This window comes from Sapajus apella, unplaced genomic scaffold, assembly GCF_009761245.1.
Source record: "Sapajus apella isolate SASKATOON/1434 unplaced genomic scaffold, GSC_monkey_1.0 scaffold48, whole genome shotgun sequence".
Classification (NCBI taxonomy): Eukaryota; Metazoa; Chordata; class Mammalia; order Primates; family Cebidae; genus Sapajus; species Sapajus apella.
The window spans coordinates 12,334,508-12,353,849 of record NW_022436988.1 but is presented as its reverse complement, the minus strand read 5'-3'; the positions used below and the strand labels follow the sequence as shown (position 1 = coordinate 12,353,849).

Here is a 19,342-nt window from a genome sequence, read left to right as displayed (position 1 = left end):
AGAACAGCATTAAGGAGATAGTGCTAAACCATTCATGAAAAATTCACTGTCATGATCCAGTAACCTCCCATAAGTCCCAACTTCAAACCCCGGAGATGTTAAAGTGAACTAAATATGGCCTGAGAAGGACTCTGTACTTCTATATTTGAGTCCTTGTGGATGAACTGCAATCTAGCTTAATAAGTAGACAAGATTGAAAACCTAATTGAGGAGTATGCACCTGTAATAATAGCTGAGTCTTGGCCATTCGCAGTGGCTGTACTTCCACCATTCATACAATTTTAAGTGCTAAGGCAAATTCCAACCTGTAAGCAATCCAGCCATTCTGTACCTCACTTCTGATTTTTGTACTTCATTTCCTTTTTTGTATCTATAAATCTTTTTTCACCACGTGGCTGTGCTGAAGTCTCTGTGAATCTGCTGTGATTCTGGGGGCTGCCTGTCACGAATTGTTCATTGTTCAATTAAACTCCTTTAAATTTAATTCAGCTAAAGTGTTTCTTTTATCAGGGATTACAATTTGACATGAGATTTGGGTGGGAACACGTATACAAACTATATCAAAAACCTGTTTAATAAAATAATAGTTGAATTTTTTTCTAAGTCTTAGGAGAGATGTAAACATTCAGGAACAGGAAACTCAAAGATTCCCAAAGAGATTCAACCCAAAAAGGTATTGTCTGATTCACATTATAGTCAAAACATCAGAATTTGGAGACAAAAAGGAAATTCTAAAAACAGCAAGAGTAAAGTATCAAGTCACATATTAGGGAACCCCCTTAGACACAATGAATATTTCTCATCAGAAACTTTAGAGGCCAGGAAAGATTAGAATGATATATTTATACATTTAAAGTGCTGAATGGAAAAAAAAATCTGCCAACCAAAACTAATATACCCAGAAAAGGTATCCTTCAGGTATGAAAAATAAATAATTTCCCAAACAAGCAAAATCTGACAGAATTCATCATTAGACTAGTCTTACAAGAAATTCTTAAGAGAGTCCTATGTCTGCAAGTGAAAGGATGACATCTATCATCATGAAACACACTAAAGTATAAAACCCACTAGTAGATCGGATACAAAATTGAGAAAGATAAAGGAGACAAATGTTATCACTACAGAACACCACCAAACCACAAAGATAAACAAGAAAGAAAAAAACTAAGAATATACAAAATAACCAGAAAACAATTTACAAAATGACAAAAATAATTAGATATCAATAAAAACCTTGACTTTAAACTGTTTAAATTCCGTAGTTGAAAGATATAGACTCATTGACTGAATAAAATATAAGACCAAACCCTAGCCTGCCTACAAGGACCTTACTTTACCTGTAAAGACACCTATGGACTGAAAGTAAAGGGATAAAAAACGTACACACACACACAGACACACACACACACACACTCACACACATTTTATCACACACACACACACGCACATATATGATGTGCTTTGACAGCACATATACTAAAATTGGAATGATATGGAGAAGATTACCATGGCTTCTGTACAATAATGACATGTATTCATGAATTTTTCCATTAAATAGGTAGGTAGATAAATAGATATATTGGTAGATAGATTTCAGTCAAATAAATCCTGAGCAGAAAGAACAAAGCCAGAGATGTCACACTATTCTACTTTAAACTATACTAAATGATATATTTATACATTTAAAGTGCTGAATGGAAAAAATACCTGCCAGCCAAAACAAAGCCAGAGATGCTACAGTAACCAAAATAGCATGGTATTGATACAAAAACAGACACATAAGCCAATAAAACAGAATAGGGAACCCAGAAAAACAGCTGCATACTTACAACCATCTGATCTTTGACAAAACCAACAAAAATAAGCAAATGGGAAAAGGACTCCCTGTTCAATAAACAGTACATCTATATAACTGACTAACCATATGCAGAAAAGTGAAACTGGACGCCTATCTTTCACCATATACAAAACTTAACCAGGATGGATCAAAGATTTAAATATAAGACCTCAAACTATAATAATCCTAGAAGAAATCTTAAAAAACACTTCTGAATGTTGGCCTTTGAAAAGAATTTTTGAGTAACTTCTTAAAAGCAACTACAACAAAAACAAAATTTGATGAGTGGGACCTTATTAAACTAAAGTGTGTCTGCAAAGTGATTTCTCAAAGAACTTGAAACAGAACTACCATTTCACCCAGCAATCCCATTACTGTGTATATATCTAAATGAAAACAAATTGTTCTACCAAAAGGCATGTATACTCACAGGTTCATCGCAGCACTATTCACAATAGCAAATACATGGAATCAACCTGGATGCCCATCAACAGTAGTTTAAATTTTTTTTAAATATGGTATAAATACACTATGGAATACTACAAAGTCACAAAAAAGAACAAAACTTTATCCTTTGCAGCAACATGGATACAGCTGGAGGTTGTTATTTTAAGCAAATTAACACAGAAACAAAAAGCCAAATTTCACATGTTCTCACTTGTAAGTGGGAGCTAAACGCTGGGTACTCATTGACATATACATAGCAACAAAGTAAACTGGGGACTGCTGAAGGTAGAAATGAAGGTTGGGGATAAAGCGTTAATAAGCCAACTAATAGTACCTGGGTGATGGGATCATTTGTACCCTAAACCTCAGCATCATACAATATACCCAGACGACAAACGTACACATGTACCCTTGAATCTAAAATAAATGTTGAAAACAATATATATTCCTTGCAAACAGAAACCCAAAGTGTGTAGGAGTAGCTATACTTATATTAGACAAAAGTAGAATTTATCTCAAAAAGATAAAAGACATAAAGTTATGTAATGATAAAGGGATCAATTCAGCAGGAGGATATAACAAATATAAATACCCCCAACACTGGAGCACTCAGGTATAGAAGACAAGTATTAAGGGAGCTAAATGGAGAGACAGACTCCAGTATAAAAAGCTGGAAACTTTACCATCCCAGAGCATTGGACACATTCTCTAGAAAGAAAATCAACAAAGAAATATTGGACTTAAACTATATTATAAGGCCGGGAGCGGTGGCTCACGCCTGTAATCCCAGCACTTTGGGAGGTCGAGGCAGGTGGATCACAAGGTCAAGAGATCGAGACCATCCTGGTCAACATGGTGAAACCCCGTCTCTACTAAACATACAGAAAATTAGCTGGACATGGTGGCGCATGCCTGTAATCCCACCTACTCAGGAGGCTGAGGCAGGAGAATTGCCTGAACCCAGGAGGCAGAGGTTGCGGTGAGCCGAGATCGCACCATTGCACTCCAGCCTGGGTAACAAGAGCGAACCTCCGTCTAAAAAAAAAAAAAAAAAAACTACATTATAGACCAAATGCACCTAACAGACATTTACAAAACATTCTAACAGCTGCAGAAGACAGATTCTTCTGATCAGCACATGAAACATTCTCTAGGATAGATAACATGTAAAGCCTCAAAACAAGTCCCAATACATTTTTAGAAAATCAATATCACATATTTTCTCACACCACAATGGAATCAAACTGGAAATCAATAACAAAAAAAAAAAACTTTGGAAAATATATAAGTATATGGAAATTAGTGAACATGCTTCTGAAAAACCAGAAGTCTACAAAGAAATGAGGAAGGATTCAATAATTAATAGATTGGAAGAATTAATATTATTAAAATGACCATACTACCCAAAGCATTCTATAAATTTAATGCAATCCTTATCAAAATCAAAAATTTTCACAGCAATAGAAGAAACAATTCCAATATGTATAAAACCACAAAAGACACCAAATAGCCAAATAACTCATGAGCAAAAAGAATAAAGCAGGAAGCTTTACACTAACTGACTCAAATATACTATAGTAGTGTATTATAGCAATAAAAACAGCATGATACTGGTATTCAAAAAAGGCACATAAACCAATGGAACAGAATTAATAACCCATAAATATATGTTCATATTAACAGTCAGCTGATTTTCAACAAAGGTGCCAAAAACACACATTGAGGAACTGATAGTCTCCTTAGTAAATGGTGCTAGGACACCTGCATATCCATATGCAGAAGAATGAAGGAAGACCCCTATGTATCCCCATATACAAAAGTAAACGCAAAGTGGATTAAAGACTTAAATGTAAATCTGGGAACTGTAAAACGACTAGAAGAAAACAGGAGAAATACATCAGGACACTGATCTAACAAAGATTTTATGGATAAAACTTCAAAAGCACAGGCAACACAAGTAAAAATAAACAAGTGGGACTATATCAAATGAAAAAAGATTTTTCATAGCTAAGAAAACAATCAACAGAAGAAAGAGGCAATCTGTAAAATGAGAATAAATGTTTGCAAATTATTCATCTGACCAGGAAAGATTCAGTACAAGAAACTCAAACAACTCAACAACAAAAAAACATACAATCTGAGGCTCTGAGTAGACACTTTTTTTTTTTTTTTTGAGACAGTTTCACTCTTGTTACCCAGGCTGGAGTGCAATGGCGCGATCTCGGCTCACTGCAACCTCCGCCTCCTGAGTTCAGGCAATTCCCCTGCCTCAGCCTCCTGAGTAACTGGGATTACAGGCACGCGCCACCATGCCCAGCTAATTTTTTGTAGTTTTAGTAGAGACGGGGTTTCACCGTGTTGACCAGGATGGTCTCGATCTCTTGACCTCGTGATCCACCCGCCTCGGCCTCCCAAAGTGCTGGGATTACAGGTGTGAGCCACCACGCCTCGCCGACACTTCTTAAAAGAAGACAGACAAATGGCCAAAAAGCGTATGAAAAACGCTCAGCATCACTTATATCAGAGAAATGTAAATCTAAACCAGCATGGGGTATTCTCTCACCGTAGTTGGAATGACTATTATCAAGGCAAAAAATAACAAATGCTGGTGAGGATGCAGAGAAAAGAAACTCTTATATACTGTTGATGGGAATGTAAATTAGTACAGCCATGTGGAAAACAGTATGAAAGTTACTCAATAAACTAAAAAATAGAATTACCAGATGATTCAGTGTTACTACTTTTGTATATTTATCCAAAGAAAAATATATCAAAGAAACATGTGTGCCTTCATGTTTATGCCAGCACTATTCACGATAGTCAAGTGATACAATCAAACTGAGTGTCCATCAATGGAAGAATGGAGTAAGAAATGTGGTATATATACACAACTAAACACTATTCAGCCATAAAAATTAATGAAATCCTGTTCTTTGCAGTGACATGGATTAGTCTAAAGGACATTAGGTCAAGCAAAATAAATCAGACACAGAAAGATAAATACTGCATATTCTCACTTGGAGTTTAAAAAAACTTAATTTCATTGAAGTAGAGAGTAGAACTACAGTTATTAGAAGCTGAGAAAGGTGAGGTGGAGGGAAGGATAAAGAGAGGTTGATTAACAGCTACAAAGTTACAGCTACATAAAAAACAATAAGTTCTAGTGTCCCATAGCATTATAGGGTGACTATAACTAACAATAGTTTATTGTATACTTTCAAATAGTTAAAAAACATTGAATGTTCCCACCACAAAGAAACGGTAAATGTTTGAAGTGGTAGATATGCTAACTACCCTGATTTGATTATTATACTTTACATACATATTCAAAATATCACTCTGAATCCCATAAATATGTACAATTATGTGTCAATTAAAAATGAAAAAATTGCATCCTGAAAGTACAAATATTGCAATAATAACATTTTTTGTCTCTTGTCCTCATTAGTTAGACTTAAAAGCATGTTTTTCTTCTAGATCAAGCCTACTTTCAACTGGTCTTAAAATTCTTTTAAGCTTAATGAACATGTTACTGGAAAAAGATCCCCATAAAGACTCCAAAGAGAGTTCTTAGATCTTGTGTAAGAAAGAATTTGAGGCAAATCCATAAAGTAATTCCATAAAGTAAAAGTGGGTTTATTAGGAAAGTAAATGAATGAAGAATGGCTACTCTACAGGCAGAGCAGCCCCAAGGGCTGCTGGTTAACTATTTTTATAGTTATTTCTTGATTATATGCTAAACGAGGTAGATTATTTATGAGTGCTCCAGGAAAGGGGTAAGCAATTCCCCTGAACTGAGAGTTCCTCCCCTTTTTAGACCATGTAGAGTAACTTCCTGATGTCATCATGGCATCTCTAAACTGTCATGTTGCTGTTGGGAGCATCTTTTAGCATGCTAATGCATTATAATTAGCGTATAACGAGCAGTGAAGACAATCAGAGGTCACGTTCATCACCATGTTGGATTTGGTGGGTTTTGCCCAGCTTCTTTACTGCGACCTGCTTTGTCAGCAAGGTCTTTGTGACATGTATCTGCTGCCAACCTTCTATCTCATCCTGTGAGGCAGAATGCCTACCCTCCTGAGAATCCTGCCCAGTAGGTCTTATTTTACCTGGTTCATATTCAAGTTGGAGTTCTCTGATTCAAATGCCTCTGACAAATGTGTGTTAAATCTATAAGATGTCTGTTGTTTCTTCTATTTCCTAATTTGATCCTTTCTTCTTTTTTAAATAATTCATGATCATTCCTCAAAAAATTAAAGTAAAAATGTATCATGCTGAAAAGAAAAATAATTGGAATTATTTAGTAATGAATTGTCTATCACTCTTTAACGGACAGTTTGCATAATATTAGATTGGTATTCTCCTTTCAGCTGCTAAGGGGTCTCAGTTACTTTAATTATATTCTTGGTATTAGAAGTATTCTTTTGTCATCACACTCAACAATATGTCCCTCAATATTGAAATGCTAAAATATATCAAATGCACACCAAAATGTCAGAGAATATCCTTTATCTTACCTGGACAGTTTTAAAAATTGTCTACATGTCTGTATTTATCTATTCTATCTATCTATAATATATTCAATTTGCACACTCATAAATCTGATACAAAGTTTCCTTTAGCTCCCTACCCCTGATCTTTCCCCAGACACACATATACATTCATGTTCCTTCACATGCACATTAAAAAGTATAGTTTTTAAGTCTGCAGCAGAATCCGCTTTGAGGAAATATTTATGGAAATTATAAAGAAGAAATGATCACTTGGAAATAGAGAATTTATTCCTACCTAAACTTATTAAACCTTTAGATGCTTATCTAGGGGGCATTCTGTTCCTTACTACAACTTGGAGGTCCCTAGCATCAATCTGTCAACATAAACAACGATATTAAGAAATAATACTGTAAAGGTTCCATATCTTAAGAACAAAAAAACCTCTTAACCCTGACAATTTATAAATGGAAATAATGCAAAAACAAGCTTGCAGTCTTTGGAACATTCAAACCATGATATTTTATATAAATCCATTCTATATAAGGCTATTTATGCTTTTAAGAATAAAATCACTAGTCTTAGTTTTTCATGAAGGAGTGAATAATTAATACATTTATTAATGTATACCATTCTTTAGTCTGTGAATTTGATATTTAAATTAGTATATTGCAAGAGAGTTGAAGAGGGAAAACAGACTATCAAATTGTAATTGTGTGTGTGTGACTGAGGTTGGGAGTTTGAAATGCTCTTTATTTGTATTGATAGAATATTAACAGGAATTAAAGGAAAAATAAGGTGAGAACGTTGAACTCTTTACCACATAGCAACTTTAAGATGATTATGAAGACTTAAATGGAAAATAACTTATTAAAAAGTCTACTTTACTAAAAAAATGGTGTGGACACCTCTACTCTCAAGGTATATTGAGATGACAAATAATGACAGCCACATAGGTTATAAAATGAGTAAGTTCTTATTTGCAAGTTGCTGAGGGCAAACATGGTCATCTGAGTAAAAGGATAAAATACTTTTCTCAGCACCCTATTTACTTGGTAAGGCATAAGTCAATTTCCAATGTGGGATTTCAGAAGACTTTAGTTACCAAGGACAAGAGTATAAATTGTCCTGAAGTATTTCATCTCATGGTAAAATAATTTAGATTCTGAGTCAAGGGTAAAATAGAGATGAAGTAAAGGAATTTAAAATATGAATATTAATCTTAATTTCATGTGCGTACTTGAGGAGTGTGATGATCTAATTGTTTCTTTATTATAGTGAAAGGTTATCTCTAATTTGCACTGATATGAAGTCACAAGCACTGTTCTGAACAATTTGCTAAATATAAGCTGCTGATACTGACTTTTGTGTTCTAAAAGAGGGCTTCCTCCGTTGCAAAATTTCATTTGCTTGCTCTTGTTCATTTCTCCAAGTGCTTTTCACTGCCGCAACTAAACCTGTTACCTTTTTATATAATGAACCAAGACAGGGGGAATCTGCTTTGTCTGGTCCTATGTTGAGGATACAGCCACAGTGTTTTGATGATTTGAATGTTTCAGGTAAACTACTTGTTTCACATACAAATTAAACTTTAATACAACCGATGGTCATTTTATTGTATATTATTGCTTCACAAGAAAAAATTATTATTCTGCCTTCTGGAAGATTTTCCTAACTAATTTTGAGAGAGGCAGTAAATCTTTCCATCACATTTCTTATTAAAAAGCAAATAAATAAGTTACATAATTCTAGCTTTATCTATCATCCCCACAGTACACGCTGCTACTGTATTATGAGCATGCCGTTAGTATCTTAGTATGCAAAGAATGTTAATGTATGAGAATGTTAACACAATACTCATATATAAGCTGCATGTTTATTCTGTAGATTATTGGCTAGCTTATTGCTATCCTAATAATTTTTTTTTTAAAAAGGAAATGTACACATCCCAACATCTTATAAAGCAGTTCTCCAAAGGGGTGATTTTGCTATCAGAGGACAACTGGCAGTATCCAGAGACATTTTTGATTAGCTTGGCTGGAGGGGGCTTATTATAGACATATGATAAGTAGAGAGCAGGCATGCCAGTAAACTTCCTGCCTTCCTCAGCCCCTCAACTCCCAATAAAGAATTATCTTGTCAAAAATATAAATGGATCCATGATTTAGAAGTCATACTACTAAAGTAAACAAGCTTTTCTTTATGATACTTTTAAGAAAGTGTTGCATTCTGTTTTAGGGTGTGGGGGTGTGTGTGTGTGTGTGTGTGTGTGTGTGTGTGGCTGAGAAATGTATTTACTAAAGGTGAAATACTTGGACTTAGACAAACCAGAGGCAAAACATGTCTTCCTACCATTGCCTAATGTAATAATTGAAATTACTAAATTAGTTTTCAAATTCAGCTTACTGAGAAGAAATAAAGATTATATGTTATCTGTAGACTATGAAAATAATGCATTGTTTCATCAAGTAGTAAAGGAGGCTACAAATAAGAAAGGCAAAAGTTAATAGTATCCTTATATTCTTGTCTATTATTCATAAAATGGTATTTTTCTATAATGGCTAATATCTGATGCTGGGAAGAACAGTAAGAAATTTTATGTTTTTCTTTACTTTTAGAATTTTATTCTCATAGTGACCTCTTGGCTTAACTGAAATTCTTTCTTGATTAGGGGTCCATCTGGGACTATTTATAAAATAAACTGCAATTCAGAAGTCCTTTGTAAAACTAATATATAATGACAGAAAGCAGCCCAATAGTGCCTTGGGCTAGTTGTGGATGGAAAGTCACTGCAAAGAGGCATAAGGGAGCTATTTCGAATGATGGAGATACTCTGTATCTTGGTAAAGGAGATGATTGCACAATTGTACATATGTGTCAAAACTTATTGAACTGATAGTTAAAATGGGTGCAATTTGGTGTATGTAAATGTACAATAATAAAGAAATGTTTTGAATCTGTTGAGGCCCAGTAAGAAAAATATGTGATATCTTCAACTTATTTGATTTATCTTATAGAAGCAGATAAATGAAGATCAGAACTTCTATACATTAAATCAAATATTCTCATCTGAATAAAATGGCCTTAATATATAAAGACTTTTTAAGTCATCGCATATACATCACTCTATAACATTGCTTGGCCAATGCTTATTGCATTGTTTGACCATTATTTATGATTAAAAATAAATGATTTCTGACTGAAGCATTTTGCAAAATTCATCTGCATCCAAGATTTTGGGTACCTTAAAAATTTTGTTTGTTAAGTATAAACTTAAATATTAATTTACACAGCATGATTTTTAAAGGTGTGATAATGTAAACACACAGAAGCATACATACAAAGAACATGTGCATGCACATGCACACACATTTGAAAATAAATGCACAGAAATGATGACATTGCTTCTAATTAATTCTGAATGTAGGAACTACAGGTTATATTTTACTGTCATATTTTTATTTTCCTCTGCCATACTAAATGATCACTTACATTCATTCAAAATACATATTTTAATATCCTTCCTATGAGGAAAGTTTTATGCACTAATATATTAATTTTAACTATTCTGATACACTATTTGTGATTCTAATATAAAAAAGGATTTAGTAAAATAACAGAAGGATGTATTTATTCAGAAATAACACATTGTATTTACCCACTGAAAACACCCCAGAGAAGAAGACTGAAACTTCATGTGTTCTTTTAGATTTCATAGTAAATGGAAATTGTTTGTAGTCATTGCCAAGAGTAAAGCTTTGTAACTTTGAGTTTGGCACAGATTAAATAGTACATATCACTATTCAAATGGTGCTGCAAACTCTAAAGATTCTTTTAGATGGCTTTTACAAGAGTGAATAAAGAATCATCTTATCACGGTAAACAACTGTATATTCACTCTCTTGAATGACTGCACGGGAAATCATCAAGGGACACTTCTGGCCCGGCAGCTCAACTCTCCATATTTGGCATAGTAATGACTATTGCTCATAATCGGGCCAGAGTTCAGAGAATGGAGGAATGGTTCACAGTAAGGGACATGCACTTGGCACTGTTTGGGTCATTTCTCAACATTTCAGTAACTGGAATGCCTCATTTCTCTGTGTCAACAGTCCTGAGTAATATAGTAGTACCCAGGAGATCATTTAAAATCTAATTTTTTTTAAATAGGTAGTTTTTCCAGGCAAGTGTAGCATTTTGCATTTTAAATCCTGTCATCACCCAAACGAAAAAAAATATGTATTTCCTTTCGTGCATTTCACTTCAAGTTTTTGAGGTCATTCTCTTTTCCAAATAATTACTGGGTGCAGTCCCTTTTATTCTTTCTAATTTTCAACATCTTACTTAAAATACATACCAGATTAAAGAAATGCCAGGATTTGCATTTTTTTTTTCTAAAACTAAGATTAGTATTTACTGTGTGAAGTTGTTAGTCAACAGAAAAATAATCATCTGGGGGTTTCTAAATTGCTGAATAAGAACATGGAAATTTTTAAAGTGCATTTTGAAGTTTTGAGATGTAGCTTATAGCAAATAGAAAACAGAATATTGTCAAGTTAACACAGATGCCAACCTGAGGTCATATTTTCTTGTTTCTATCTGAGCTTCTGTCATGGTTCAGCTGAGTCAGTCTGAGACCATTTGCTCACGAGGGTACCATGAGAATAATCTACGGCCCCTGTAAGTCTTTATGTTAATTACAGAAGCAAAATAGTGGGATTTTTTCTTTAGCTCCATCTCTTTATGAACCTTGAATTATTTGAGATAAGAATGTAAATATTGGAACCAGAGGAATTAATCAGAGTAGCACCAACTTGGCCAAATTATGTTGTTGAATTTCTTCCTTTGTTTTTATGTGAAACATGAAGATAATTGTTAGATACACAGTCAGCAAATAATTGAAAAATAAGCTTTCTCCAAATACACACACACACACACACACACACACACGTATACCCCCATAAGTTACATACATTACCATAACTTTTAAGACAATGGATGAGACTGGATCTCGACATTTTTAAAATCCTTACTACTGGGACCTGTGAAAAACTGCTGTTTTAAATCTGTAAGCATTCTCTCTAGCCCAAGAAATGGAAACTTGAACTTGTTTTTGGAACACCTGGCTTGCTTCTGTACCATGAAGCATTCACTTCCATCGGATCTTACGTATGTAAGTTCAAACCCAGTACATGCCAGTTGATTTAGAGTGAGGAAGATGCTGTGTTCTGAATATTCATGTCCCTGCAAAATGCATATGTTGCAATTCTAATCCTCAAGGTGATGGTATCAGGAGAGTGATCTTTGAGGAATGATTTGATCACGAAGGTGTGTCCTAATGAATGGGATTGGTGCCCTTATAAAAGAGAAATGAGGGAATGTGTTTATCCCTTTCTGCCACCTGAGGTTACAGATGACTGTCACCAGACACTAAGTCTTCCAGCACCTTGATATTATACGTTTAAGCCTCCAGAATTGTGAGAAATAAATTTCTGTTGTTTGTTAATCTATGGTATATTGTTATAGTCCAAACTGACCAAAACAGAGGGTACTCAGGACATCTGATACAGAGTTTCCAGTACTTTAAGTTGGTCATATTTATCAGAACTAAGTCTGCATAAACATTTTCGCTCTCGCTTGATTTGCATTTCCTTGCTGATATTATATTGCCTTTTTAAAAAGAGCAGATCATGATTATTAGCATATTATACATTTGGTCATTTGTGATTATGAGCAAAGATGCTGATACACAATGAAAAGGAATGTAGTCCTATTGATCCTTTTATACTTAGAAAAGGATAGCGGTCAACTTGTAACAGTTCGAAATTATTACTATATCATGTATTATATTCACAAAGTTTACATAGTTTAATTTTGTGAAATATGACAAACTATTGCCTCATATGTATGAGTGACCTAGGAGGCCAAGGAGCAAGGCTATCTCTTTGGCTCAGAAATGGGCTTCCTCAGAAGGACATAGACATTGCAAGCTTTAAAGCTCCCCATCACATTCCTCTTGACAATTATACTTGCTCTCACCATAACAGTTCCTTGCCCTAAATATTTCCACATCTAACTGCAGTTATTTATTTATCCTTGTCATTGATGTTTGTTTAAATTTTAGTTCTCTAATTGATAAGGCAAAAAATATTTAAAGATGCTTCCTGTATTGTGGGGTATGTAGAAATGGTCCTGGTCTTCTCCCACGGGTCATGTGGATACAGAGAAAACTGGAGCAGCATGAATAAAGACAAAATGAAACATTTGAAAGGGAATCAGCCAGTTAAATATGACACGTGTCCCATACACCTTTATGTTGTCTCCCTCCACCACTAGCCTCATTAAAATAATGCCAAAACAACATAAAAAGAAGGAATAACCCCACAAAGACAAAAGAGAATTGAAGTGGACTCAAACTTCAATTCAGAAATTTCAACAGGCTTCGATTAAATCACAAATGCAGGAGAGGAACTGACTCAGCAGAGAACAAGAATTTGCAATATTAGATATCTGATGGCAATTTGATAAGGAAGTAGGCCCACAGACCCTAAAAAGCTCATGAAAGTTCAACCTCTTAGAGAAAATAGGTAATTCCCAGGGTGACTTAACATGCAATACTGAATATATAGAAAGTGGTTGCACTTGACAGAAACCTTTGAAATTCCAAAGCATGCATAATCAGGTAATGGTCTTTTATTTTCCTACTCCACCCAACCCTGACCAAGAGGCTAGAGGTTCATATTTGAGCAAATCTGAGAGGCCCTAAGAATGTAGGTGTAGAGGTCAAATCCAAAAATAAAGAATCACAACATAGTGAACCAGAGTCTCTGTGGTGGACAGACCCTGAGAACAATCCCCTATCCCTAATAACTACTATTCTCCAGTACTAGCACTCTTGGAGTACATTTGGGACCTGTAACTGGCTTCTAGCCACTTGACTATAACCAAGGCAACCTGGGTATCACTCCCAGCACCTAGAATGAGTGCCAGTAATAAGTCTGAGTCCTGAGGCAGGGATTCTGGTCAGAGCACTGAAAACACTAGTTTCTCTTATGGTCAGAAAATTTACCACAGTTTTTGGAGTTGAATGAAAACTTGATGTAGAGAATGGTAGCAGGTACAATTTTTGCATACTGATTAAAACATCTTTGCAACTGATCATCTAGATATCTGTGTTGATCTGGCTGAGCCTGGGTATTTTATGGGCCTCGGAGGGAAGGAAGCTCATGCCAGTTGGTCCATGGCCAGGCCCAAAAAATGCACCACAAGTTCCCACTCCAGTCGGTGGGACTGGCAGCCTGGCTTCCAGCCTTCAGGCCCTCCCTTGCCTCAAGGTCGGCCTCACTGGGAACCACCCACTTCTGCTCAGCAACCTGTCTGCCTTCTGCTGCTGTCCATGGCACCCAGGCTGCTAGCACCAAGGGGCACCTGCGGGCCAGTGCCAAGCTGCCCTCAGGTACTCCCTGTGCTTGTTGTCACCTAAAGTCCAGAGGGGACCAAGGTGGCAGGGGGCTGGTATGTCGGCACTATCATGAGGATGCGCCCATCCAGCCAGACTGCGACAGCATCTGGGCCTGACCCCAACCTTGCTCCATGATCGAACTGGACACCTGGAGTGGGGAGAAACCAGACTGTGGGAGCAGGCACTTATGAACCTGTTGTGGGGGTAAGGCAGGCCTTCCTGGGCCCTCAAGAACACAGAGATGTCTGGATCCACAGCTGGGCTTGGGTAGGCTGCAGCTGCACCACACCTGGGAAGGTACCGATCTCTTCTGTCTGGCCAACTCTGAAGAGCAGGGCTCCCATTTGTCCCTGGCTTCCATGGGCTCTGTGGAGTGTGCAGCTCTGGCCATGCCTCTGAGATCAGACTGGGCACTGATAGCAGGGAGAAGCCAGGCAGTGGGAGCAGGCACTTTTAAGCTATGGGGGGCAAGGAGGGCCTTCCGGGTCCCCAAAAGCACAGAGACACCCAGGTCTGGAGCCCACCAGGGCAGCTGCAGTGGCACCCAAGGAGGGCAAGGCTCCTGCCTGCTCAGTGGAGCAGGAGGCCTGGCAATGCTTCCCTGCCATGCTGTAGCCAGTGTGATGGCAATGGCCATTCCAGATGGCCCACCACTGCCATCAGTAGCTATAATCACAGGATATTATGTCTTAAAAAATGCTAAGAGAGTGAATGTTAAGTGTTCTACCCCCAAAATAATATATAAATTATGTGAGGTAGTGCACATGTCAGTTTGCTAGTTTTGATTATCTGATTTTGTATATATATGCTTGAAAATATCATGTTGTACACAGTAATTACATGCAATCTTATCTGTCCATATAAAAAATATAAACAAATTTATAAAAAGAAAGAAAAGATGCCTCAAGTCAAGGCAAAGATAACAGACCTGCTGCATAGATAAATCCCTGGAATGGGCTTCCCCAGGGAGAAGGTATAAACTTGGGTGAGGCAGCTCTCTTCAGCCAAGGACCATCGAGGGAAAGAACTCAGTTGTTCTGCAGTAATCACATCCAGCATCTAGAGTGAAGACCAGGAATGTGTTTGGTTTCTGAATCTGGGATTCTGGTTAGGGCACTGCAAACATGATTTCATTAAATAATGATCCACTTATCCTAACTCTAGTTCTTTTAACTATTATTTCTGGCTCTTTTAGGCAGAGTAGATTATGATTGACTCTTCCTTATTGACATTCTGTTTGGAAATAAATATTTTCTTTCTATATAGTTATTTCTAAATATATTTTCTTATGGAGTATCACCCCTTAGCATAAGATGTTTAAACCAACAGATGCAAACAAATAGCAAATACAATGTCTAAAAGGTTAGTTTGTTGGAGAAAATCTTTCATTACTTGTGTTTTTAGAAAAGGGATCTATTAGAGTATACTTTTTATTGCAATCAAACATGAATGGAGAAAGGGAGATAAAGCCCTTTGATGTTTCTTGACTAGGTAAATTCAAATCACTTGTATACTAGCTAAGTCATAGAGTCCCATCAGTGGGGTCATAAAAAGTAGGTTACATTTCACAGGAGCTAACAAAAATCTTTTTTTTTTCCCATTTATTTATTTTATTGCATTTTAGGTTTTGGGGTACATGTGAAGAACATGCAAAATTGTTGCATAGGAACACACGTGGCAGTGTGATTTGCTGCCTTCCTCCCCATCACCTACATCTGGCATTTCTCCCCTTGCTATCTCTCCCCCGCGTCCCACCCCCCACCGTCCCTCCCCTATTTCCCCCCAACTGACCCCAGTGTGTAGTGCTCCCCTCCCTGTGTCCATGTGTTCTCATTGTGCAACACCCACCTATGAGTGAGAACATGCGGTGTTTGATCTTCTGCTCTTCCGTCAGTTTGCTGAGAATGATGGTTTCCAGGTTCATCCATGTCCCTACAAAGGACCCAAACTCATCGTTTTTGATGGCTGCATAATATTCCATGGTGTATATGTGCCACATTTTCCCTATCCAGTCTATCGTCGATGGGCATTTGGGTTGGTACCAGGTCTTTGTTATTTTAAACAGTGCTGCAATGAACATTCATGTGCACGTGTCCTTATAGTAGAATGATTTGTAATCCTTTGAATAAGCAAGTTCAGCAAAGTCTCAGGATACAAAATCGATGTGCAAAAATCACATGCATTCCTATACACCAATAACAAAAATCTTTTAAAACCAAGATATCTCAAGGGTACATCTTGTGAACTAGCTGTAAAGCTTTTATGGTAACAAGATATGGAACAAATATTTATTGGATAGGAAATGACTCTAACATGTATTATATTTTGTTTGCTTAGTGTTTTCAAGGAGAATGGTTTGCAAACATTTCTAGTTTTTAACCCTAATGAGCAGGATACAGCTCAGGGCTTTACCTCTCTAAAGTGCCTGTGCTATAACCTGTTTTCTCAAGCATGTGTGTGTACATCTGTATATGTGTTTATTCATTCTGGCTTCTGTTTGATGATCTCTCAGGAAAGGTAAATTAATGGGATAAAAGCTTATGGTTTTCTGTTACATAACATCATGTGATTCTCAAACTAAGGAGAATATAATATTTATCTTAATGTAGTAAAAAAAAAATTAGGTCCAGATAATAGCCTCATTTTCTGTTCTTCTTGTTCCTTGAACACTGTCTTCAGTTTTGACCTCACTACTTTATAGATTAACTATTTGAAACAAAAGATATTGCTACTGGCACTATCAAATTAAACAGCTAGTCATGATATTTTTTCAAAGACAATTTGATAATATCACTGACATCTTGAATCATCATAAATAGCCTGAAACCTGACTGAAACAGCATTTATTCCAAGGTAGATTACTGGATGTGGTCATCTATTTTATTTTTTCCTAAACAGAAATTGAAATTTTATTTTTATTTTTAATTGATTGGAAGAAGAGTTTCATATTTTTCTCAAATACTCTGAATGCATTGATGAAATACCGTCAAAAGTTAGTGGAAATCTCCCAACAAAAATTTGTTCCATAGTGAAACATTGCATTTGACTGTTTCCGAGAATCCATAACCTTTATCTTGCTGATGATAGGGAATTGAGCACTTGGGATACTGAGATAAAATAATTTGCTGGGCATTACTCTAGGGAGGAAAATATATTTCCACTGGGCCCAGAGTTGTTGGAAAGTAAACAAAGATAACATTTCCTAGTATATTTTTCTCACTACTAAAATTTAAAAATCCACAACATTTCTCTTACCCCTTATACTGTTTTGTTTTGTTTCAAAATATTTTATTTATATCATGTTGCATATATGTATTTTTTGTACTTACTGTTTTCTCAATAGAATATAAATTCTAGAAAGGAGAAACCTTGTCAGTCGGTTCACCATGGAATCTCCAGTACCCAGAGCAGTGCATAATATATTAAAGATGCATATAAAATACTTACTAAATAATAATTAGATAAATTCTGATAGAAATTATTCCTGCTTTCATGTAAATACACATGAACATTTAGCTTCATGGAAATTTCTTGTGTATCATTGATGATGAGCATCTGGCTGTTAGAAAGTCATTTCTTATAATTACTAAATTATATGCTGATGAGAATTAAGTCCTATTAAGGACTTTTTGTATTTATGTTGGTGGCTAAGAGCTCAAGATCTGAAATCAGAATGCTTCACTTATATATTAACTCCACTGCTAACTAGCTGGTGACATTGAGAACATCATCTCCTGTAGTGAATATTATCTGTGACACCAGCAGGATCTCCTTTCCTGAGCCAGTGTCCCCAGCTACTGTGAGCATTAGCCACTAATCCCACAAAAGCTGCCCCTTCTCTGGGGAACTGCCTTCAGTTGAGTGACAGCCATCTCACCTGATGGCTGAGATGGTAGAATATAATATAGTATTGGAATTTCTAGCCAGAGAAATTAGGCAAGAAAATAAAAATAAAGGTATTCAATTAGGAAAAGAGGAAGTCAAATTGTCTCTATCTGCAAATGACATGATTGTATATTTAGAAGACTCCATCATCTCAGCCCCAAATCTCCTTAAACTGATAAGCAACTTCAGCAGTCTCAGGATACAAAATCAATGTGCAGAAATCACAAACATTGCTATACACCAAAAACAGACTAACAGAGAGCCAAATCATGAGCAAACTCCCATTCACAATTGCTGCAAAGACAACAAAATACCTAGGAATACAACTAACAAAGGATGTAAAGGACCTCTTCAAGGAGAACTACAAACCACTGCTCAAAAAAATAAGTGGACACAACCAGATGGAGAAACATTCCATGCTCATGGTTAGGAAGAATCAATATGGTGAAAATGGCCATACTACCCAAAGTAATTTATAGAGTGAATGATATCTCCGTTAAGCTACCAATGACCTTTTTCACAGAACTGGAAAAAAACACCTTAAACTTCATATGGAACCAAAAGAGAGCCCACATAGCCAAGACAATCCTAAGCAAAAAGAACAAAGCCGGAGGCATCACACTACCTGATTTCAAACTATACTACAAGGCTACAGTAATCAATATAGCATGGTACTGGTACCAAAACAGAGATATAAACCAATGGAACAGAACAGAGGCCCTGAAGGCAATGCCACACATGTACAACCATCTGATATTTGACAAACCTGACAAAAATAAGCAGTGGGGAAAGGAGTCCCTGTTTAATAAATGGTGTTGGGAAAACTGGCTAGCCATGCAGAAAGCAGAAGCTGGATGCCTTCCTGACACCTTACTCTAAAATTAACCCCAGATGGATTAAAGACTTAAACGTAAGACCTAACACCATAAAAACCCTAGAAGAAAACATAGGCAAAACCATTCAGGACATAGTCATAGGCAAGGACTTCATGACTAATACACCAAAAGCAATGGCAACAAAAGCCAAAATAGACAAAAGGGACCTAATTAAACTCCAGAGGTTCTGTACAGTAAAAGAAACAATCATTAGAGTGAACTGGCAACCAACAGAATGGGAAAAAAATTTTGCAATCTACCCATCTGACAAAGGGCTAACATCCAGAATCTATAAAGAACTAAAACAGATTTACAAGAAAAAAACAAACCTATCTAAAAGTA

At 36.2% G+C, this 19,342-nt stretch overlaps 1 pseudogene; it reads left to right on the top strand.

The window, feature by feature from the left end:
- Positions 1-1,456: 1,456 nt before the first annotated feature.
- Positions 1,457-1,557, top strand: LOC116525869 (annotated as a pseudogene).
- Positions 1,558-19,342: the final 17,785 nt, after the last annotated feature.